This window comes from Ovis aries, chromosome 3 (assembly GCF_016772045.2).
Source record: "Ovis aries strain OAR_USU_Benz2616 breed Rambouillet chromosome 3, ARS-UI_Ramb_v3.0, whole genome shotgun sequence".
Lineage (NCBI taxonomy): Eukaryota > Metazoa > Chordata > Mammalia > Artiodactyla > Bovidae > Ovis > Ovis aries.
In genome coordinates, this window is record NC_056056.1 from 96,912,996 (window position 1) to 96,937,494 (window position 24,499).

Consider the following 24,499-nt stretch of genomic DNA (forward strand, 5'->3'; position numbering starts at 1 on the left):
GGTAGTCATATATGGATGTGAGACTAGGATCATACACAAAGCTGAGCACTGAAGAATTGATGCTTTTGAACTGTGATGTTGGAGAAGACTCTTGAGAGTTCCTTGGACTGTAAGGAGATCAGACCAGTCAGTCCTAAAGGAAATCAACTCTAAATGTTCATTTGGAAGAACTGATGCTGAAGCTGAATCTGGCCCCTTGATGCAAAGAGGAACTCACAATTTTCCCAGATGCTGGGAAAAACTGAAGTCAAAAGGAGAAGGGGATAGAGGAGGTTGAGCTAGTTAGATAGCACCACAGACTCAATATACATGAATTTGAACAAATTCTAGAAGATAGTGCAGGACAGAAGAGCCTGGCATGCTGCAGTCACAGGACTACAAAGAGGTGGCCACGACTTACTGACTGAACAATAACAACAATAATGCTTCTATTGCCATTTTCTTATTTCTTTTTAATTTGTTTAGATCTTTTCATTTCCTCTTTTGTTTCCTTCTCTTGTGATTTGATGACTAACTTTAATGATGTGTTTTGACTCATTTTTCTTTCTTCTGTCTGTTGTAGATTCTCAGCTTGCAATTCCATAGAGGATTTGATTTAACAGTCTCTATATAAACAAGATCATTTTCAGTTGCTGGCCTCTTACTTTTGGATGCATTCTGAATATCCTGCATTTGTACGCTTGTCTTGTCATAATTGGTGGTTTTGATATCCTATTTGTGTGCAGATGGTTCCCTACATTTACTTTTTTTGCTTTTGCCATTGAATTTTCTATTAATAATTTTGTTGTTTTTAGTAGTTGTCTTTTATTTTGCTTGAAGAAGTTTAGCATTTGTTGCAAATTTCATTTGGTGGTGCTGAATTCTCTTAGCTTTTGCTTGTCTGTAAATGTTTTGATTTATCTGTCTAATCTAAACAAGAGCTTTCCTGGGTAGAGTATTCTGTTGTAGTTTTTTCCCCAATGACCAGTTTAAATATATTATGTCCCTCCTTTCTGATCTGCAGAGTTTCTCCTGATAAAGCAGGGGATAACCTTATGGGATTCCCTTATATCTTATTTGTTGATTTTCCCTTGTTGCTTTTAAATTTTTTTCTTTGTCTTTAATTTTTGTCAGTTTGATTACTATATGTCTCAGAGTGTTCCTCCTTGGGCATTTTGCCTGGGCCTCTCTGTGCATCCTGGATTTTGATGACTGTTTCATTTGCCATGTTAGGGAAACTATCAGCTATTATCTTCAAATATCTTCTCAGGTCCTTTCTCTCTCTTTTCTCCTTCTGGGAGCCCTATAATGTGAATGTTGGTGCATTTAATGTTGTCCCGTAAGTCCCTGGAGGAGGGCATGGAAGCCACTCTAGCATTGTTGCCTGGAGAATCCTCCTGGACAGAGGAGCCTTGTGGGCTGCAGTCCATGGGGTCACAAACAGTCAAACATAACTGAACAACCAAGCACAGCACAGCACAGCATAAGTCTCTTAGATTGTTTTCCTTTCATCTTTTTTCAAACTTTTTCCCATGGTATTGACATCCACCATTCTATTTTTCAGGTCAGTAATTTGCTCTTTTCCTCAGTTACTCTGCCATGGATATTTTCTAGTGTGTTTTCATTTTGATTACTGTATTTTTCACTTCTGCTCTTTTGTTCTTTAGTTCTTCCAGGTTTTTATTAACATTTCTTGTATCGCCTCCAACTGTGCCTCCATCTTTTCCTGAGATCTTGGATCACCTTTACTATCATTGCTCTGAATTCTTTTTTGAGTAGATTGCCTATTTCCATTTCACTTAGTTGTTGTTCTATGGTTTTACATCATTGTTCACCTGAGACGTATTCCTCTACCATATCATCTTGTCTATCTTTCTGATTGTTATTTCCTTAACACAGTCTGCAGAGTTGTAGTTTTTCTTGCTTCTGGCATCTGCCCTCTGGTGGATAAAGCTGTCAAAGAGCCTTGTACTGGCTTACTAGTGGGAGGGACTGGTTCCTGCCTGCTGGTGTGTGGAGCTGGATCTTATCCCTCTGGTGGCAGAGCCATGCTTGGGGAGACTTTATGTGGCCTGACTCTTGATGAGTTGGGCTGTGTTCCTGCCCTGTTAGTTGTTTGGCCTGAGGTGTCCCAGCACTGGTGCCTACAGACTATTGGGTGGGGGTAGGTCTTGGTGAGAAATGGAGGTCTCTAGGAGGGTTCATGGCAATGATTACTCACCACAGCTGCTGCTGCCACTATTGTTGTCCCTGCAGGGAGCCATAGCCACCTCTTGCCTCTGCAGGAGACCATCCAGTACTAGCATGTAGGTCTGGCCCAGTCTCTTATGAGATCACTCTTTTTCTCCTGGTCCTGGTGCACACTAGACCTTGTGTGCACCCTCCAAGAATAGAGTTTCTCTTTCCCTCAGTTTTGTGGAATTCTTGCAATCCAGCCCCACTGACCTTAAAAGCCAGGTTCTCTTGTAGCTCTTCCTCCCATTGCCAGATCCCTAGGCTGAGAAGCCTGATGTGGGGCTCAGGACTTTCACTCTCTGAGATAACTTCTGTGGTATAATTACTTTTCAGTTTATAGGTCACCTACCTGGCAAGTGTGGGATTTGCTCTTATCATAGTTGTATCCCTCTTACCATCCCATTGTGACTTTTTCTTTGTCTTTAGATATAAGACATCTTTTTGGTAGGTTCCAGCATTCTTTCTGTTGATGATGGTTGTTTAGCAGTAGTTGTGATTTTGGTGTTTTTGTAAGAAGGAGTGAGCTGACATCCTTCTACTCCACCTTCTTGCTGGCAAGTCTCCAAAGCAGCTATATTTGAGAGCTCACTCTACCACAAGAACACTGGTGCTGTCTACCACCGTTTGGCATCTTCCTTCTAGCCTGTTAACCCTGGGACAAGGCCCCATGTACCAGTAGTCCAAGATCAGCCCTGAGACCTATGCAGTCAACTATACCAGGATCCAACAGTACCCACCAGTAAGATGGGATCAGCCCAGGGACACCTTGGGCCACATAACCAGCCATTCCTAGGCCCTATACCACCCATTTGTGTACTAGAAACAGCCCCATGACCTCCTGAGACACACAGCCATTCAGGGATTCAGAACCACCCAGCAGGCCTGCACCAGCCCCAGGAGAGCCAAGGCCTTGGTCCTATTCAATAGTGGGCCAGCATCAGGACTGGCATAGTCCTGATGGCTCAGGTAGTCAGCCATCCTGAGACCAGCCATCCTGAGTCACTCAACAGTGACTGGTAGCCTAATCATTAGACAGGATTGGCTGGAAAACAGCCCTGCCAACAGTGCATTCATAGTGGTTGGTCCCATTATAGTTCTGGCACCCAGATGGGAGTATGTTGCGGGGACACACTGGAATCTGCTATAAAAGTTCATTTCTCTAAGTTTGGGAAAAGTAACTGACCTTACAAATATATACAAATAAACATAGAGTCTTAGGCAAGGGAAGACAACAAAGAAATATGTTCCAAACGATGGAACAAGTTAAAACTCCAGAAAAAAGAAATGGGTGTAGTGGAGAACATCAAAGCACTGAATACATGGTTCAAATTTTTGATACTAATACAATAATATCAAGGAATTTTAAAACCCTGCTTATATTAATGGACAGATCTTTGAGATAAAATCAATAAGAAAACACTGACAATAACACATTAGAGAAACAATACATTAGATCAGATGACTCTAATAAATATATATACATATAACATTCCATCCAAAAGCAGAATACAAATTCTTTTCAAGTACACATGGAACATTCTCTAAAAATCAATCACACACTGAGCCACAAATCAAGTCTCAATAAATTTTAAAATATTGAAATCATATCGTGCATCTCTTCTGATTTCATTGGAAAAGACTCTGATGCTGGGAGGGATTGGGGGCAGGAGGAGAAGGGGATGACAGAGGATGAGATGGCTGGATGGCATCACTGACTCAATGGACATGTGTTTGAGTGAACTCCAGGAGTTTGTGATGGACAGGAAGGCCTGGCGTGCTGCGATTCATGGGGTCACAAAGAGTTGGACACGAATGAGCGACTGAACTGAACTGAACTGATCTCTTCTGACTACAGTGGTATGAGAGTAGAAACCAACTACAAGAAAACAGTACTGTAAAAACACAAACACATGGAGGCTAAATAATATGCTAGAAAATAACCAATGGGTCCATGAAGAAATCCAAGAGGAAATAAAAAATATCTGGAGAGAAACTTAAAATAGAAATATGGAGATCCAAAATCCATGAGATAGAGGGGAGGGAAAGATGGCGGAGGAATAGGACGGGAAGATCACGTTCTCCCTCACAAATTCCTCAAAAGAACATTTCAACGCTGAGCAAACTCCGCAAAACAACTTCTGTAGGCTGGCAGAGGACATCAGGCAACCAGAAAAGCAGACCATTGTCTTCAAAATCAGGTAGGAAAAAATATAAAAGACGAAAAAGGAGACAAAGGAGGTGGGGAGGGAGCTCCGTCCCGGGAAGGGAAGCCCGTCCCGGGAAGGGAATTTTAAGAAGAGAGGTTTCCAAACACCAGGAAACACTCTCCCTGCCGAGTCGGTGGCGAGCCTTGGAAACACAGAGGGCAACATAACAGGAAGGAAAAATAGATAAATAATTAAAACCAAGAGATTACAAGCCCACCAGTAACTCCCCCAGCGGAAAAGCAGCACAGACGCCTGCATCCGCCATTGGGAAGTGGGGGCAGGGCAGGGACGCGCGGGAGGCGCGGGCTGCAGTGCTTTGTAAGAATCGGGCAGGAACGCCCCACGCTCCACCAGAACGATCTAACTTGGGCTAGCAAACCAGACTGTGGGATAGCTACCACGCGAAAGCTCGAACATAAGACACCGCCAGGACCCAGCACAGAACAAACGACGGAACGGAAAAAGCCGGCTGCAGACCATTCCCCGCCGGGGACAGGCAGCCAGAGCCGTAAGGACTGGAAAGGGGCAATTGCAGACCCGGAGAGACTTTACTTACCTAACTGCAAGCAGGCTCCTTTGCTAAGACTTCTGGGGGTGCTGAACAGTCACAGTCTGCCTCACGGGGTGCGCCAGCGGTCCACCCAGAGAGCTGAGCGGCAGCGGCGGAAAAGGTGACAAGCCGCGGCAATTGCGCTCGCCAAACTCCTGAGCTACTCGGACCTGGGAAGGGCACAAAGCGCAGTCCCAGCTGCATTTGTGCCTCTGAGGGCTGCCTGAGGGCCGAACCTGAGCGGCTTGGACCAGGGAAGTGCACGCAGCCTAGGGCCGGCCCCAGACGGTTCCCGGCTGAGCATCGTAGAGCCGGAGTGGTTTGTGCACCGCGAGGAAGGACAGGTCAAGCGGGGCAGAGATACTGTGTACACACGACAGTGCTATTTGTTTGCAGCATCCCCCTCCCCACAGCGCGACTGAACTAGTGAGCCTAAAACCAGCAAACAGAAGAAGTTAAACAGAGGAACCACCTTGGAAGTGAGCCCACACGGCCCATAACATCAGAGAAGAGCCAGATATATTTTTAATTTTTAATATTTTTAAAATCATTCTTTTTTTTTTGCCTTTTGCATTTTTTTCTTTTTTTCCGAGCTTTTTTTAATTGTTAAATCTTCTATTTCTCCTCTAATTTTTATTTCTATAACCTAGTATTACTATTTAAAAAAAGACTTTTTTTTTTAAGGCAAACACCATATATACTCTTTGGATGGTTGTTGGTGTTTTGTTTTATTTTTTTGTTTGTTTGTTTGTTTTTAATAATTCTTTTTTTTCTTTCTTCCTTTTCCTTCTGCTTCTCTTTAATATTGTATCTTTGAAAATCCAACCTCTACTCCAGATTTTTAATCTTTGTTGTCAATTTTGTACATTTAAAACCCAAACTTCACTACCCAAGTTTACCTGAGAGCGAGATTACTGGCTTGTCCACTCTCTCCTCCTCTGGCCTCTCCTTTTTCTCCACCAGGTGGCCTCTGTCTCTTTTCTCCCCATCTCTTCTCTATCCAACTCTGTGAATCTCTGTGTGTTCCAGACGGTAGAGAACACCTAAGGAACTGGTTACTGGCAGGATTTGTCTCTCCTACTCATTCCTCTCTCTTATCCTCCTGGTCACCTCTGTCTACTTCCTCCCTCTCCTCTTCCCCGTATAACTCTGTAAATACCTCTGAGCGGTCCAGACTATAGAGCGCACATAAGGAAGTGACTACTGGCTAGCTTGCTCTCTCCTCTCTTGACCTCACCACATCTCATTCCAGTTACCTCTAACTACCCCTCCATCTTCTCTTCTCCTTGTAACTCAGTGAACCTCTCTGAGTGTCCCTCAAGGTGGAGAAACTTTTCATCTTTAACCTAGATGTTTTATCATTGGTGCTGTATAGATGGAGAAGTCTAGAGGCTACTGTGAAAATAAAACTGAAAACCAGAAGCAGGAAGCTTAAACCCAAAGCCTGAAAACATTAGAGAACTCTTAAATTCAGGGAACATTAAGCAATAGGAGCTCATCAAAAGCCTTCATACCTACACTGAAACCAAGCTCCACCCAAGGGCCAACAAGTTCCAAAACAAGACATACCACGCAAATTCTCCAGCAACACAGGAACACTCCCCTGAGCCTCAATATACAGGCAGCTCAAAATTATCCCAATACCTTTGATGTCTCATAACCCATTACGGGTCACTCCACTGCACTCCAGAGAGAAGAAACCCAGCTCCACCCACCAAAACTCCAACACAAGCCTCCCTAACCAGGAAACCTTGACAAGCCACTGATAGAACCCCACCCAAAGTGAGGAAGCTCCATAATAAAGAGAACTCCACAAATTATCAGAATATAAAAAGGCCACCCCAAACGCAGCAATATAACCAAGATGAAGAGACAGAGGAATACTCAGCAGGTAAAGGAACAGGAGAGTTGCCCACCAAATCAAACAAAAGAGGAAGAAGTAGGGAATCTACCGGAGAAGGAATTCCGAATATTGATAGTGAAAATGATCCAAAATCTTGAAATCAAAATGGAAACACAGATAAATAGCCTAGAGACAAGGATTGAGAAGATGCAAGAAAGGTTTAACAAGGACCTAGAAGAAATAAAAAGAGTCAAAATATAATGAATAACACAATAAATGAGATCAGAAACACTCTGGAGGCAACAAATAGCAGAATAACAGAGGCAGAAGATAGGATTAGTGAAATAGAAGATAGAATGGTAGAAATAAATGAATCAGAGAGGAAACAAGAAAAATGAATTAAAAGAAACGAGGACAATCTCAGAGACCTCCAGGACAATATGAAACGCTCCAACATTCGAATTATAGGAGTCCCAGAAGAAGAAGACAGAAAGAAAGATCATGAGAAAATCCTTGAGGAGATAATAGTTGAAAACTTCCCTAAAATGGGGAAGAAATAATCACCCAAGTCCAAGAAACACAGAGAGTCCCAAATAGGATAAACCCAAGGCGAAACACCCCAAGACACATATTAATCAAATTAACAAAGATCAAACACAAAGAACAAATATTAAAGGCAGCAAGGGAAAAACAACAAATAACACACAAGGGGATTCCCATAAGGATAACAGCTGATCTGTCAATAGAAACTCTTCAGGCCAGGAGGAATGGCAGGACATACTTAAAGTGATGAAAGACAATAACCTACAGCCCAGATTACTGTACCCAGCAAGGATCTCATTCAAATACGAAGGAGAAATCAAAAGCTTTACAGACAAGCAAAAGCTGAGAGAATTCAGCACCACCAAACCAGCTCTCCAACAAATTCTAAAGGATATCCTCTAGACAGGAAACACAAAAAGGGTGTATCAACCCGAACCCAAAACAATAAAGTAAATGGCAACGGGATCATACTTATCAATAATTACCTTAAACGTAAATGGGTTGAACGCCCCAACCAAAAGACAAAGACTGGCCGAATGGATACAAAACAAGACCCCTCTATATGCTGCTTACAAGAGACCCACCTCAAAACAAGGGACACATACAGACTGAAAGTGAAGGGCTGGAAAAAGATATACCACGCGAATAGAGACCAAAAGAAAGCAGGAGTGGCAATACTCATATCCGATAAAATAGACTTTAAAACAAAGTCTGTGAAAAGAGACAAAGAAGGCCACTACATAATGATCAAAGGAACAATCCAAGAAGAAGATATAACAATTATAAATATATATGCACCCAATATAGGAGCACCACAATATGTAAGACAAATGCTAACAAGTATGAAAGGGAAATCAACAATAACACAATAATAGTGGGAGACTTTAATACCCCACTCACACCTATGGACAGATCAACTAAACAGAAAATTAACAAAGAAACGCAAACTTTAAATGATACATTAGATCAGTTAGACCTAATTGATATCTATAGGACATTTCACCCCAAAACAATGAATTTCACCTTTTTTCAAGTGCTCATGGAACCTTCTCCAGGATAGATCACATCCTGGGCCATAAATCTAAACTTGATAAATTCAAAAAATCGAAATCATTCCAAGCATCTTTTCTGACCATAATGCATTAAGATTAGATCTCAATTACAGGAGAAAAACTATTAAAAATTCCAACATATGGAGGTTGAACAACACACTTCTGAATAACCAACAAATCACAGAAAAATCAAAAAGAAATCAAAATATGCATAGAAACTAATGAAAATGAAAACACAACAACCCAAAACCTGTGGGACACTATAAAAGCAGTGCTAAGAGGAAAGTTCATAGCAATACAGGCATACCTCAAGAAACAAGAAAAAGTCAAATAAATAACCTAACTCTACAACTAAAGCAACTAGAAAAGGAAGAGTTGGAGAACCCCAGAGTGAGTAGAAGGAAAGAAATCTTAAAAATTAGGGCAGAAATAAATGCAAAAGAAACAAAAGAGACCATAGCAAAAATCAACAAAGCCAAAAGCTGGTTCTTTGAAAGGATAAATAAAATTGACAAACCATTAGCCAGACTCATCAAGAAGCAAAGAGAGAAAAATCAAATCAATAAAATTAGAAATGAAAATGGAGAGATCACAACAGACAACACAGAAATACAAAGGATCATAAGAGACTACTATCAGCAGTTGTATGCCAATAAAATGGACAACGTGGAAGAAATGGACAAATTCTTAGAAAAGTACAATCTTCCAAAACTGAACCAGGAAGAAATCGAAAATCTTAACAGACCCATCACAAGCACGGAAATTGATACTGTAATCAGAAATCTTCCAGCAAACAAAAGCCCAGGTCCAGATGGCTTCACAGCTGAATTCTACCAAAAATTTCGAGAAGAGCTAACACCTATCCTACTCAAACTCTTCCAGAAAATTGCAGAGGAAGGTAAACTTCCAAACTCATTCTATGAGGCCACCATCACCCTAATACCAAAACCTGACAAAGATGTCACAAAAAAGAAAACTACAGGCCAATATCTCTGATGAACATAGATGCAAAAATCCTCAACAAAATTCTAGCAATCAGAATCCAACAACACATTAAAAGATCATACACCATGACCAAGTGGGCTTTATCCCAGGGATGCAAGGATTCTTCAATATCCGCAAATCAATCAATGTAATTCACCACATTAACAAATTGAAAAATAAAAACCATATGATTATCTCAATAGATGCAGAGAAGGCCTTTGACAAAATTCAACATCCATTTATGATAAAAACTCTCCAGAAAGCAGGAATAGAAGGAACATACCTCAACATAATAAAAGCTATCTATGACAAACCCACAGCAAACATTATCCTCAATGGTGAAAAATTGAAAGCATTTCCCTAAAGTCAGGAACAAGACAAGGGTGTCCACTTTCACCGCTACTATTCAACATAGTTCTGGAAGTTTTGGCCACAGCAATCAGAGCAGAAAAAGAAATAAAAGGAATCCAAATTGGAAAAGAAGAAGTAAAACTCTCACTGTTTGCAGATGACATGATCCTCTACATGGAAAACCCTAAAGACTCCACCAGAAAATTACTAGAGATCATCAATGAATATAGTAAAGTTGCAGGATATAAAATCAACACACAGAAATCCCTTGCATTCCTATACACGAATAATGAGAAAGTAGAAAAAGAAATTAAGGAAACAATTCCATTCACCATTGCAACGAAAAGAATAAAATACTTAGGAATATATCTACCTAAAGAAACTAAAGACCTATATATAGAAACTATAAAACACTGATGAAAGAAATCAAAGAGGACACTAATAGATGGAGAAATATACCATGTTCATGGATTGGAAGAATCAATATAGTGAAAATGAGTATACTACCCAAAGCAATTTACAAATTCAATGCAATCCCTATCAAGCTACCAGCCACATTTTTCACAGAACTAGAACAAATAATTTCAAGATTTGTATGGAAATACAAAAAACCTCGAATAGCCAAAGCAATCTTGAGAAAGAAGAATGGAACTGGAGGAATCAACTTGCCTGACTTCAGGCTCTACTACAAAGCCACAGTCATCAAGACAGTATGGTACTGGCACAAAGACAGACATATAGATCAATGGAACAAAATAGAAAGCCCAGAGATAAATCCACACACATATGGACACCTTATCTTTGACAAAGGAGGCAAGAATATACAATGGAGTAAAGACAATCTCTTTAACAAGTGGTGCTGGGAAAACTGGTCAACCACTTGTAAAAGAATGAAACTAGATCACTTTCTAACACCGCACACAAAAATAAACTCAAAATGGATTAAAGATCTAAATGTAAGATCAGAAACTATAAAACTCCTAGAGGAGAACATAGGCAAAACACTCTCAGACATAAATCACAGCAGGATCCTCTATGATCCACCTCCCAGAATGCTGGAAATAAAAGCAAAAATAAACCAATGGGATCTAATTAAAATTAAAAGCTTCTGCACAACAAAGGAAAATATAAGCAAGGTGAAAAGACAGCCATCTGAATGGGAGAAAATAATAGCAAATGAAGCAACTGACAAACAACTAATCTCAAAAATATACAAGCAACTTATGCAGCTCAACTCCAGAAAAATAAACGACCCAATCAAAAAATGGGCCAAAGAACTAAATAGACATTTCTCCAAAGAAGACATACGGATGGCTAACAAACACATGAAAAGATGCTCAACATCACTCATTATTAGAGAAATGCAAATCAAAACCACAATGAGGTACCACTTCACACCAGTCAGAATGGCTGCGATCCAAAAATCTGCAAGCAATAAATGCTGGAGAGGGTGTGGAGAAAAGGGAACCCTCCTACACTGTTGGTGGGAATGCAAACTAGTACAGCCACTATGGAGAACAGTGTGGAGATTCCTTAAGAAATTGCACATAGAACTACCTTATGACCCAGCAATCCCACTTCTGGGCATACACACCGAGGAAACCAGAATTGAAAGAGACACATGTACCCCAATGTTCATCGCAGCACTGTTTATAATAGCCAGGACATGGAAACAACCTAGATGTCCATCAGCAGATGAATGGATAAGAAAGCTGTGGTACATATACACAATGGAGTATTACTCAGCCGTTAAAAGAATTCATTTGAATCAGTTCTGATGAGATGGATGAAACTGGAGCCGATTATACAGAGTGAAGTAAGCCAGAAAGAAAAACACCAATACAGTATACTAACACATATATATGGAATTTAGGAAGATGGCAATGACGACCCTGTATGCAAGACAGGGAAAGAGACACAGATGTGTATAACGGACTTTTGGACTCAGAGGGAGAGGGAGAGGGTGGGATGATTTGGGAGAATGACATTCTAACATGTATACTATCATGTGAATTGAATCGCCAGTCTATGTCTGACGCAGGATGCAGCATGCTTGGGGCTGGTGCATGGGGATGACCCAGAAAGATGTTATGGGGAGGGAGGTGGGAGGGGGGTTCATGTTTGGGAATGCATGTAAGAATTAAAGATTGTAAAATTTAAAAAATAAAAACTAAAAAAAAAAAAATTAAAAAAAAAAAAAAAAAATCCATGAGATACAGCAAAATCATTTATAAAAGGGAAGTATATAGAAGGCTAAGTCAGGAAACAGGAAAATTTTTGAGTTAAAATTTACACTTAAAGGAACTAGAAAAAGAAAATAAAGAAAATCTAAAGTTGGTAAGAGAGAAGAAATAAAAAAATATTAAAGCAGAAATAAATGAAACAGAGATTGAAAAACAATAGAAAAGATCAATGAAACTAAGATCTGGTTCTTTGAAAATTTTAAAACTCCCAGCTAACCAAAGTGCCTATCCAGGTGGCTTCACATATGAACTTTACAAGACCTTTAAAGAAGAGTTAATACCTATCCTTTTCAAATTATTCCAAAATTCTGAAGAGGAAGAAACAATTCCAAATTCATATAGGAGGCTAACATCATCATGATACCAAAAATATCACAGAAAATAATATTTAGGGTCAATATTACTGATGAACATAGATAAAAAATCCCCAACAAAAAATTAGCAAACCTAATAGGACAATACATTAATAAGATCATTCACTATGATCTAGTGGAATTTATCACAGGAATGCAAAATGATTCAAGATCAACAAATCAGTCAATGTGACACCTGTATTAACAAAAGAAGAATAAAAATTATCAGATCATTTCCATAGATGCAGAAAGATCTTTTGCAAAATTAAACATCCATTTATGATTAAAAAAAACTCCAACAACTGTGTATAAGGGAATATACCTCAGTATATTAAAGGCCATATATGACAAGCCCACCACTAACATCATACTTCATGGTAAAATGCTGGAAGCATTTCCTCTGAGATCATGAATAAGGCAAGGATGTCCAACTTTGCCCTTTATTCAAAGTAGCATTGTAAGTCCTAGACATAGCAATCAAACAAGAAAAACAAATCAAAGAAATAAAAATTGGAAAGGAACAAATGAAGTTGTCACTGTTTGCTGATGGCATGACACTATATAGAAAATCCTAAAGGCACCACCAATAAATATTTAAATTATTAAATAAAGTCAGTAGAGGAGAAAGCCCCAAATTAATACAGGTATCTGTTGTGTTTCTATAACAATGAACTATCAGAAAGAGAAATTAAGAAAGCAATCTTACTTAAAATAACATCAAAAAGAATAAAATAGCTAAGGATAAACCTAACCGAGGGAGGTTTCTGCTCCCAAAACTACAAAACTCTGCTGGAGTAAATTGAAGGGGACACAGATGGAAAAATATACCATGTTCACAAATTGGAAAAGATAATATTGTTAAAAGGATTGTATTATCCAAGGAAATCTACAAATTCAATGCAATTTCTTTCTAAACACAAATGGCATTTTTCATAGAACTAGAGCAAGTAATTTTCAAATTTCTGTGGAAACACAACAGATCCCAAGTAACCCAAACAATCTTGAGAAAGAAGAACAAAGTTGAAAGTATAATACTCTCTGATTTCAATCTATACTAGAAAGATACAGTAAACAAAACTGTATGGCACTGACATAAAAGTAAACATTAATGGACAGACCAGAATAGAGAGCCCTAATTGATTTCACAAGTATATGATCAATTAATCAGAGAAAAAGAAATGCAAGGCTGTATATTGTCACCCTGCTTATTTAACTTCTATGCAGAGTACATCATGAGAAACGCTGGACTGGAAGAAACACAAGTTGGAATCAAGATTGCCGGGAGAAATATCAATAACCTCAGATATGCAGATGACACCACCCTTACGGGAGAAAGTGAAGAGGAGCTAAAAAGCCTCTTGATGAAAGTGAAAGAGGAGAGTGAAAATGTTGGCTTAAAGCTCAACATTCAGAAAACAAAGATCATGGCATCTGGTCCCATCACTTCATGGCAAATAGATGGGGAAACAGTGGAAACAGTGTCAGACTTTATATTTTTGGTCTCCAAAATCACTGCAGATGGTGATTACAGTCATGAAATTAAAAGACGCTTACTCCTTGGAAGAAAAGTTATGAGCAACCTAGATAGCATATTCAAAAGCAGAGACATTACTTTGCCAACTAAGGTCCGTCTAGTCAAGGCTATGGTTTTTCCAGTGGTCATGTATGGATATGAGAGTTGGACTGTGAAGAAGGCTGAGCACCGAAGAACTGATGTGTTTGAACTGTGGTGTTGGAGAAGACTCTTGAGAGTCCCTTGGACTGCAAGGAGATCCAACCAGTCCATTCTGAAGGAGATCAGCCCTGGGATTTCTTTGGAAGGAATGATGCTAAAGCTGAAGCTCCAGTACTTTGGCCACCTCATATGAAGAGTTGCCTCATTGGAAAAGACTTTGATGCTGGGAGGGATTGGGGGCAGGAGGAGAAGGGGACGACCCAGGATGAGATGGCTGGATGGCATCACGGACTCGATGGACGTGAGTCTGAGTGAACTCTGGGAGTTGGTGATGGACAGGGAGGCCTGACGTGCTGCGATTCATGGGGTTGCAAAGAGTCGGACACGACTTAGCGACTGAACTGAGCTGAACTGAAAGTGGTTGTCTGAGGAAGTTTTACAAATAGCTGAGGAAAGAAGAGAAGTGGAAAGCAAAGGAGAAAGGGAAGATATGTCCAACTGAATGCAGAGCTCCAGAGAATAGCAAGGAGAGATAAGAAGGCCTTCTTAAGTAAATAATGCAAAGAAACAGAGGAAAACAATAGAATGGGAAAGACTAGTGATCTCTTCAAGAAAAGTGGAGATACCAAGGAAGCATTTCATGAAAGGATGGGCACAATAAAGGACTACTGACTGAGCACCAAGGTTGGGATGAGCAAATTTCCTTGAAGTCCCTGACAGGGTAGACATTTCTCGCTCTTTTAAACACTTACGAGTGTTTCCCTTTGCTTCCCAACTTTAAGATAAGGTATCCTATTAGACAATCCACCTGGGGCAAGTCCAAGGCTTCCTGTCTTGTCCCCACACCCTGTAAACCAAACAAGGTCAAACGCCCTGGAGACCAAAGGTAGCTTTGCTGCTCTATCCAATACTTAGAAATCTTGTCTTCATTTAAATTTGACCTGAGTAGTCCTCACTTTCTTAGCAGATAATTATTGCATATAAGAAGGTTTTATTTTTTAATTTTTTTAAAAAAGGAAACAACCCAGAAAGCATAGCATTTCAACCCAGAAAGCATATGCAACATAGTATTGTAAAACAACCATGTAGCTGTTTAGACACTACATTGCATCTGACTCTTTGCAACCCCATAAACTTTAGCCTGCCAGGCTCCTCTGTATGCCAATAAAAATTAACTTTTAAAAATGAGAGGGTTTTTTTAATGATGGTGGTATCTCCTGCAGAATTTTTTGGTTAATTCCAAGAACATAAATCAGAATATCTAGTCTGCCATTTTGCTGGAAACAGAAGTTCTGCTGTCTTAGTTTTCTTTTTCTTGTCTAAATATTTGAAGCGAAAATTCAAATAATAGAGGAAAACATAAAGAGAAAGGCCTTTTTCTTACTTCCGTTTCCTAACACAAATATCTAGCTCACACACTAACATGCTTGGGAACTGACATGATTTATTGTATGTGTTTTCTGTTTATTAACTCATTTTATCTTTTACTATCTCTTTGAGAGTCTACTGTTATGACTCCCTTTTTTCATATGAAGAAATCAAGGCTCAGAGAATTTAAGTGACTCACCCATCAAGTGATGGGGCTGGGTTTGAGCTTGGCCGTGTAGCTTCAGAAGCTCTGTCTTCCTTCTCTTCACCGTGTTTGCTTTGCTTTTAATCATAGCTCTATCCAGGACTCTCACATTCACTCTCAACAACGAGTGAAATCTTTCTTTCTTTGCACACTCAAACCTATATATGCATACATTTCCTAACTTATTTTTTACTCATTTATTCAAGAAGCATTATTTTACCTCTTCTATGTGTCAGATCAGAGCTCAGTATATTCATTTTTGAAGGAGTCTTGTGGGAGAGGCACACACTTCCGTGATACTGAAGACACAATGGTTGTGTGTGCTGCCGTAGAGTTACGATGCAGAGGAAGCATGGAACAGACAGAAGGCCATTTCAGTCTGGGCATGAAAATCGTATCTTAATGGAGATGGTATTTGAATTGACCTTGAAAGATGAGTCATGTACATCTCTGGAGAACACTATGCTTTCTAGGAGGAAGCCTCAGAATATACAAAGCTCTAGGGACCTGAAAAGTAATGGCTTGTTTATAATAATTTCTAACATGCTATTAAATGCTTACCAGAAATAAACAAGTCTGTTTCTTTTGTGTTCCCATGACACCTGGCCAGATAAACATGGTCCTTTAGTGACTACCATCTAATTAATTTAATGACTCCATCTATTAAACATGCAGACGTTGGCCTCTTCCAGATGTTGATGGGAAAACAAGGATAGAAAGTTGGATGAAGAAGGACATGGTCTTTGAATCTCTGCTGGGGAAAGTGCCCTGGGAGAATGTTACCCTCTAAGGAAACGTATGAAGGATGCTGGGACCAGGCCTGTCAAACACAGGGTAAGAGCTTAAGAGAGGAAAACGTGCTTTCCAGAAAGTAAACTCTACCCAGGCTTGTGTTTGTAGGTCATCCTGTGGCTGGCCCGTTCTGCTGGTGATCCAGGGCTTCCTTGGTCTGCATTCCTGGGCACTAGAGCCCATGTTGTCAGAGTAATGACTTTCCTCCTCCCATGGGGCTCACAGCACAGAACATACCTCTTTCCCTCTCCCCCTCTCTCACTTTTCATTTTTCCTGCTACCTAATCTCACTTGGAGTGGTTTCTCATGCCACATACTATTTACCGGTAATGATGATTGACTGAAGTAACATGTGATAAAGAAAAGGACAGAGCCTGGTGCACAGTAGGCGCATGATGCAGGTTCATTTTTTCCCTAGCATCTTTGGAAGGCTCATGACCACAGGCAGCATGATATCTTTGCAGAGGCTCAGTGTCTAGCTTAACCCTGGGTACCTAGAGCATGAAACACTTAAACCATGTAAATCGTATGTGACTGGCTGAATCCAGGGCTAGGCACCCAAAGGATGCTCAGAGAGCAAAAGGACAGTGAAGCTGCGGCATCAGTTTAATAGCTGCTGTCAAGTTTGGAAGTACTCAATTTGCAACTTTAATCATATTTCATAGTTAAAAAAAAAACTGGATTAGTATTATTCATCCCCCAGTCCCCACATGTGGATTCTACTGAGACATTCAAGCATGACACTTGCGGAAACATGCTGTCACAGACTGTTAAAAGGGCACTAAAATGTAGACAGCTGCACATCAGACCTCCTATAGGGTTTGCTGGAATAAATTGTACTCCTCTCAGGGGGACACCAAGACCAGGTTCCCCTACGAAGGAGGAATCTGATTCACTTCCCTCCTTCCCCGCGTAGGCAGTCCTCCTCCTTTATTCAGCACCCTGCCTCACTGCCTTTTTGTAGATCTCCTTCCTTTGTTAGAGGCTCACGAGAGAGCTATTGGGACACCAGGAACAAATGGAGGCATTGTCAGAGGGCTAAACACATCGACTGTGTGTGCGGGACTGCCCAAGATAGGAAAAGCACATCCCCAGGGAAGAAGAAAGTGCGCAGGGAGGGCAGGCGTTGGGAGAGGGCCCAGGCATGTCATCGGACAGGGCACAGCTCAGCCTCCTCGCGCCTCTGCAGTCCTCTGTACAGCTATCTCTCTGGCCATCCTTTCTGCCCTGGGCCAAAAGGGCAGTGGTTGCTCCTTTGACAGATAGATCCAAGCTCCAAGAGACTTGGCACTCACTTCTTCATTCAACAACCCGCAGCAGAAGCAATGTGGAATTTGCACTTACCATTGTAGTGTAACAACGTTGCACTACTCTCTGACAACAAGTCAGAAAGCACTGAATTGTAGTCTTTGCTTTCTCTGCCACTGACTAGTGAGAGCTTCTGGAAAGTCATCTCTTCTTGAGTCTTGGTTTCCTTATTGGTGAACAGTTTTTGCAGATGTTCTGTAAAGTCCAAGCACTAGTTTAGCTGTGAGTCTTGGCCCTGGAGGTGGAGCTGGGCTGCTTCTCTTAGCTCCTATGAGGTTTGTTCCTTTCCTCATCTTTGTCACATTTTATGGGACCTCTTAGCCACTGTCGCTCAAAATTTCCTTACTCCAATCTGTTCACTTCAGTTCAGTTGCTCAGTCGTGTCTGACTCTTTGCAACCCCATGAATTGCAGCACACCAGGCCTCCCTGTCCATCACCAACTCCTGGAGTTCACTCAAACACATGTCCATCGAGTCAGTGATGCCATCCAGCCATCTCATCCTGGGTCGTCCCCTTCTCCTCCTGCCCCCAATCCCTCCCAGCATCAGAGTCTTTTCCAATGAGTCAACTCTTTGCATGAGGTGGCCAAAGTACTGGAGCTTCAGCTTTAGCATCATTCCTTCCAAAGAAATCCCAGGGTTGATCTCCTTCAGAATGGACTGGCTGGATCTCCTTGCAGTCCAAGGGACTCTCAAGAGTCTTCTCCAGCACCACAGTTCAAAAGCATCAATTTTTCAGCGCTCAGCTTTATTCACAGTCCAACTCTCACATCCATACATGACCACAGGAAAACCATAGCCTTGACTAGACGGACTTTTATTGGTAATGTCTCTGCTTTTGAATATGCTATCTAGGTTGGTCATAACTTTCCTTCCAAGAGTAAGCGTCTTTTAATTTCATGGCTGCAATCACCATCTGCAGTGATTTGGGAGCCCCCCAAAATAAAATCTGACACTGTTTCCCCTGTTTCCCTATCTATTTCCCGTGAAAGGATGGGACCAGATGCCATGATCTTCGTTTTCTGAATGTTGAGCTTTAGGCCAACTTTTTCACTCTCCTCTTTCACTTTCATCAAGAGGCTTTTGAGTTCCTCTTCACTTTCTGCCATAAGGGTGGTGTCATCTGCATATCTGAGGTTATTGATATTTCTCCTGACAATCTTGATTCCAGCTTGTGCTTCTTCCAGCCCAGCGATTTTCATGATGTACTCTGCATAGAAGTTAAATAAGCAGGGTGACAATATACAGCCTTGACGTACTCCTTTTCCTATTTGGAACCAGTCTGTTGTTCCATATCCAGTTCTAACTGTTGCTTCCTGACCTGCATATAGGTTTCTCAAGGGGCAGGTCAGGTGCTCTGGTATTCCCATCTCTTGAAGAATTTTCTACAGTTTATTGTGATCCACATGGTCAAAGGCTTTGGCATAGTCAATAAAGCAAAAATGGCCAAATTCCTAACTAACAGTTTAATTTTTCCATCTCATGTAAATATTGTGAGAACCAAATAAGACAAAAATTTAGGATTTTTGATTGTCATTTAAGCATTGTTAGGGAATACTTACCAAACAGATATTCAGGCCCAGGAAAGACAGGAAGAAGTTCGTCAAGGTGAGCCATGTCACCTCCAGAGCTTTAGAAATATCACAGATATCTGGGGTGGATGATAGCAGAGCAGATCTCAACAGATAAGGATGTCCTAACCATTAATTTATAATGACCCCTCAGCCTGGACTTCAAGGAGAAATTGTTAGGTTAATGGTATTTCACTATCCTTGAAGGAGATGGACCTTACCGACAAGGATCCATCTAGTCAAAGCTATGGTTTTTCCAGTAGTCATGTATGGATGTGAGAGTTGGACCATAAAGAGGGCTAAATGCTGAAGAATTGATGAGAGTCCTTTGGACAGCAAAGAGAACAAACCAATCAATCCTAAAGGAAATCAGCCCTGAATATTCACTGGAAGGACTGATGCTGAAGCTCCAATACTTTGACCACTTGTTGTGAAGTACTACTCATTAGAAAAGACCCTGGTGCTGGGAAAGACTGAAGGCAGGAGGAGAAGGGGACAGGGGATGAGATGGTTGGATGGCATCACTGACTTGATGGACATGAGTTTGAGCAAGCTCCAGGAGTTGGTGATGGTCAGGAAAGCCTGGTGTGCTGCAGTCCATGGGGTTACAAAGAGTTGGACATGACTGAACTGAGCGACTGAAAGGAACAACTGAACTGAACTGAGAAGCAGCTTGACCCTGGAATCAGGTTGAGTTCCTTGCATACTGATGGCACACAGGACCGCAGTGACTAGGCAGGCTGTTAGGATGAGAAGAATTACAGGTTGTGTAGTCCAGTCCCTTCACTAGACACATAAGGACACTGGGGCCCAGAGAGGTAGCATTAATAATCAAGGTCCAATTTGAGGTCAAGTTGTGCTTAAAGTCAGTGGTGGCTGCAGAATTTGTGTATTGGAAGGGCTAGAGGACAAAATCAGGCTTAGGGAATGGGAGAAGGCTGTCTTGAAGCTGCTTTTGTGTAAGACTTTACATACAATTGAAAAATTGTCAAAGTTTATTATAAAACATTCAAGAGAAGAGCTCATGAAGATGGGAGAGAACTAAAGCCAGTCTTTGGTACCAACACAGCTTGATGCCCAAGAACTCTTTTCTCATGCCCTTCTCCACTATATGTGGCCATATGAACATTTTTAGATGAAGGGAGAAGAAGGCAGATCCACACAGCAATGAGCCCACCCTCTCGATGAGGCAGGTCAGGACATGTCCTGCCCAGGGTTCAGGGAAGCAATGGTGCAGAGCAGAGTTGTTTCCAACCTTGGCAATAGATGTTCACTACAGAGACATGCAGGTATCTACATATTATGCCCAGATTTAGGAGACTGGGGAAGTGATTTCTAGCAATAGACTCGTTAGTACCAACCTCTATGACCAAAAATTTGGAAGGCAGAAAGAGTTCATTAAAATGGGACTTTACTGATAGTAATAATTATAAACAGAGATTATAATTTATGCCCAGATTTACAATGCCCTTGTGGAGAGAAATGGTGGGAGGATTCTTGCTCCCACTATTTCTTGACCTTTCAGGGCCTTTTCTATTTCTAAGGCAGATGTCACGAACAAATTAAAGACATTTGTTTGAACATCCTCAATGGCCTTTTTTTTGTTTCATGGCTACCCAGCCAAATTTGAGGCTTTGCCTCCCAACTTTTTCTTTCTTTTCTTTTTTTTGACTATTTATTCTGCCTGATTGCAAGTCTCTTGGGTGATTAGCCAACTAACAAAGACAAGTTTAGTTCAGTCTCTCATTCATGTCTAACTCTTTGCAACCCCATGGACTGCAGCATGCCAGGCTTCCCTGTCCATCATCAAATCCCCGAGCTTGCTCAAACTCAGTCCATCAAGTCAGTGATGCCATCCAACCATTTCATCCTTTGTCATTCCCTTCTCCTCCTGCCTTCAGTCTTTCCCAGCATCAGGGTCTTTCCAATGAGTAGTAGGATTGGAGCTTCAGCTTCAGCATCAGTCCTTCCAATGAATACTCAGGGTTGATTTCCTTTAGGATTGACTGTGTGTCGACCACTTTCGATCCCTACCTTCTGTGCTGGCTGCAGCAAGTGGCGCCTATCATGGGGCTTGAAAGTAAAGGATCACCGAGAGCAAAGCTAAAGTAAAAATATCCACGCACAGTCCTGGAGAACAGTGGGGTGCTGCTGCTGCTGCTAAGTTGCTTCAGTCGTGTCCGACTCTGTACAACCCCATAGACAGCAGCCCACCAGGCTCCCTGTCCCTGGGATTCTCCAGGCAAGAACACTGGAGTGGGTTGCCATTTCCTTCTCCAAGAGTGGGGTGAGGCCTCTAAAAATACCCCTTTGTGGTAAGTAATACTCTCTCAGGCAATGAAAAGGGGTTAAGCATGGGAAATTCCAAAAACTCAGAACAGTACTGGCCACATATATTCCTCTCAAGGCAGCTTTTGAAAGCAGGGGGAACGAAAACGAGCGAGGGTCGGCTATTGGAGCTTTTACAAATCATTGAGAAATATTGCTCATGGTTCCCTTCTCTCGGTACTTTAGGTTTAGGAACATGGGAGAAGGTAGGTAGTGAATTAAAGAACTTCTTTGCAAGGAAGTGCCCTTGCCTGTATCTATCTGGTCAATTTGGACACTGACAAAATCCATTTTGGAACCTCTTCAGACCCCTGAAAGCTCAAAAGGGAGTAAAGGTAAATGTAAAACCTCATTAGAGGGAGGACCTGAATATGCAGAGCCCAAGGGGTAAAACAAAAACTCCGGAGGTTCTTAAAGCTGCAGTTCCTTCTGCGCTTTTGTTTGGGGAAGACTAATTTCCTTTGCCTCCTCTTCCTCCCTCTCCTGGCTTAACCGCTGGAGAGGCTCAGGCTTTTCCTCCCGTAGAGCAGACAGCAGTTCTGTCACCCCTGCAGAAAGGCATTTGTCAGACTCGACTGGAAGGTGACTTGGAAGCTGTGACTATGGCATTTCCAGTGACAACAATACACGGATGGATAGCTCCTGGGACAGATCCTAATAATCCTAATGGGGTATATGAGGCTGTGCACAAACAGATTCCCTTCGAAATACTGAAGGAACTTAAGCAAGCTGTTCAGAATTATGGAGTAAATTCTCCTTTTACCTTGGGACTAGTACGGGGACTAGCTGAGGGTTCCCATTTGATTATGATGGCTCATGACCAAGCCAGGCAGATCCCCATCTCTTTAGATCAATTAATAGACAGTGGAAATTGGGGGAGAACTCAAGAGCAAGTGCTTATGGAAGATCAGGCTATAGAACAGGTGAGGTGATACTACATAAGAGCTTGGGAGAAAACAGAGGTTAAAGGACAGGTTTTCTTTACTTTAAAAGAAGTCACCTCCCCAGAGAGACAATCCCTGCCGGGACAACATCTTATCAGTCAGACTACCCCCCTCCCCTGCCCTGCCATTATCAGAGCCAATTTGAGCATTCCCTGGTTTAATATTTAGTTATAAAACTATGGCTACAAAAAAGAGAGATGACGTTTTTGACATTGAATGGCTATGATATTCTTTAGACTTCGGAGAAAACTGGTTAAAATCTTTTTTGAAATTGCAAAACCAATTCCTCTTGCACATGCAATTAAGAAAAAGTTGACTTGTTAAAATACTTTTTTGGAGCTCCAATTCTGACTGAGAAACAAAAAACAGGGCTGGGAAAAAACCTGAAGTTAACTCTTATCATATCCTTGGGATACCTAACCCACTCTTTCTGGGACTCCAGCCATGAACAAATTGGTAGAATTCAAAGCAAGAAAAGAAAGAAGGGACAAAGGGACATTTTAAATTTCAAGTGGAAAACTATGAGATCTCTGTCTGTCTAAATTTATCTGTGTCTCAGTGCGTGTCTTTGCTTTTGGATAATATGAGGTTAATTTATAAATGAGCTCTATTTAAATTCAGGTTCACATGGACTAAAAAATATTCAATATTAAATATCTAACATTAATGTTCGTTTGCTAATCTAATTAAAACCTGTCTTAAGTCATCAACATTGTGTAGTACTTTTATTGTGCCTAGGTTTAAGGTAAACTAAATTTGTCAACAAACAAAGTGACTTTTTATATATATAAATGAGATGAAAACTTTTAGATAAGCTCTATTAAAAATAATTATATTTAGGAAAGTCTATCTAAAATAATCTCTGAGGGTTGGGGTAACAAATTTCTAGGATTGTGTTAAACTAAATGACAAAGTTGATTAAATAGCTAGATCATTTCCAAATAAAATAAGATTTTGCAACATTAATTACTGAACACTAACAGAGAAACTAAAGAGATTTTGGACTGTTTATAAATATATTTGGTGCCATCCTGAAATAGTCTCTAAATAGATAAATGAAGTGATGACTACAAAAAATGTAAAAAAAGGGTTTATGACAAGTGAAAAAAGAGTTTTATGCATGGTACAAGTTTCTTAAGACATGAAACTGCCTTTAAAGTCTTATTGTTACTTTGAATAAGTAAATAATTATTGTTTCACAGTGAATATAAGCTAGTACCCATCTGGAATTTGGTTTTCTCTTCTTGTTAAAAACAAAGTTTTCTTGAAATATGGCTTTTGATAACAGACTATGTAAATTTGTCTTTAAGTGATACATGCTTGCTTTTAAAATCTTTTGTTACTTTGATAAAATAAATGAGTGCTATTTCACAATGATCTATGGAAACTAGGGCACACATAGACAAAGCTCATTCTGCTTCTACAAAATTAACCCTCCTCAGAAAATTTAAAATGGGTAAACAATGGCTATAAACCAGTCAGGGCTATGGGAAGTCCAAGACGGCCACTTTGCTTTTCCCGGCTTCCTGACAAGCCTCACTTCTATTTGATAGGATAAAGCCTTTTCTGGCTGCAGGGTTAATAGCTCGCAATAGAAAAAATGGTTAAAATGCATTTTTTGCAATCTCCAGTGGCCAGGGCACCTACTTTGCTAAATAGATCGTACAGACACAGACACTGGCAAAAATTTCTTGAGCTTCTTGGAGACCGTCACTTTCCCTGATGTCCTTTGTCATCACACAAGGCCCACAGAACAAAGGAATTGGTTACATGAGATTGAACAAACTTCTAAATATGGATACAATTTGCATGACTTTTTGTCTGACATATTACTGGCTTCTAATCTTTGTTTTCAGATATTAAAAAACTCTTCTCCTCAAGTCACTGATGACTTAAAACAATTTCGTGATTTATGCCTATGGGTAAAATTAAAATAGTTTTCTTTTCTCTCTGCCTCGTCCCTCCAGA

General features: G+C 40.7%; 1 protein-coding gene across 1 annotated transcript in view; it reads right to left on the reverse strand.

Annotated features, from left to right (window-relative positions):
* The window catches only part of TACR1 (tachykinin receptor 1), a 181,599-nt gene that overhangs the window by 93,825 nt on the left and 63,275 nt on the right, over nt 1–24,499 (reverse strand). The gene's annotated exons all lie outside the window — the stretch shown is intronic.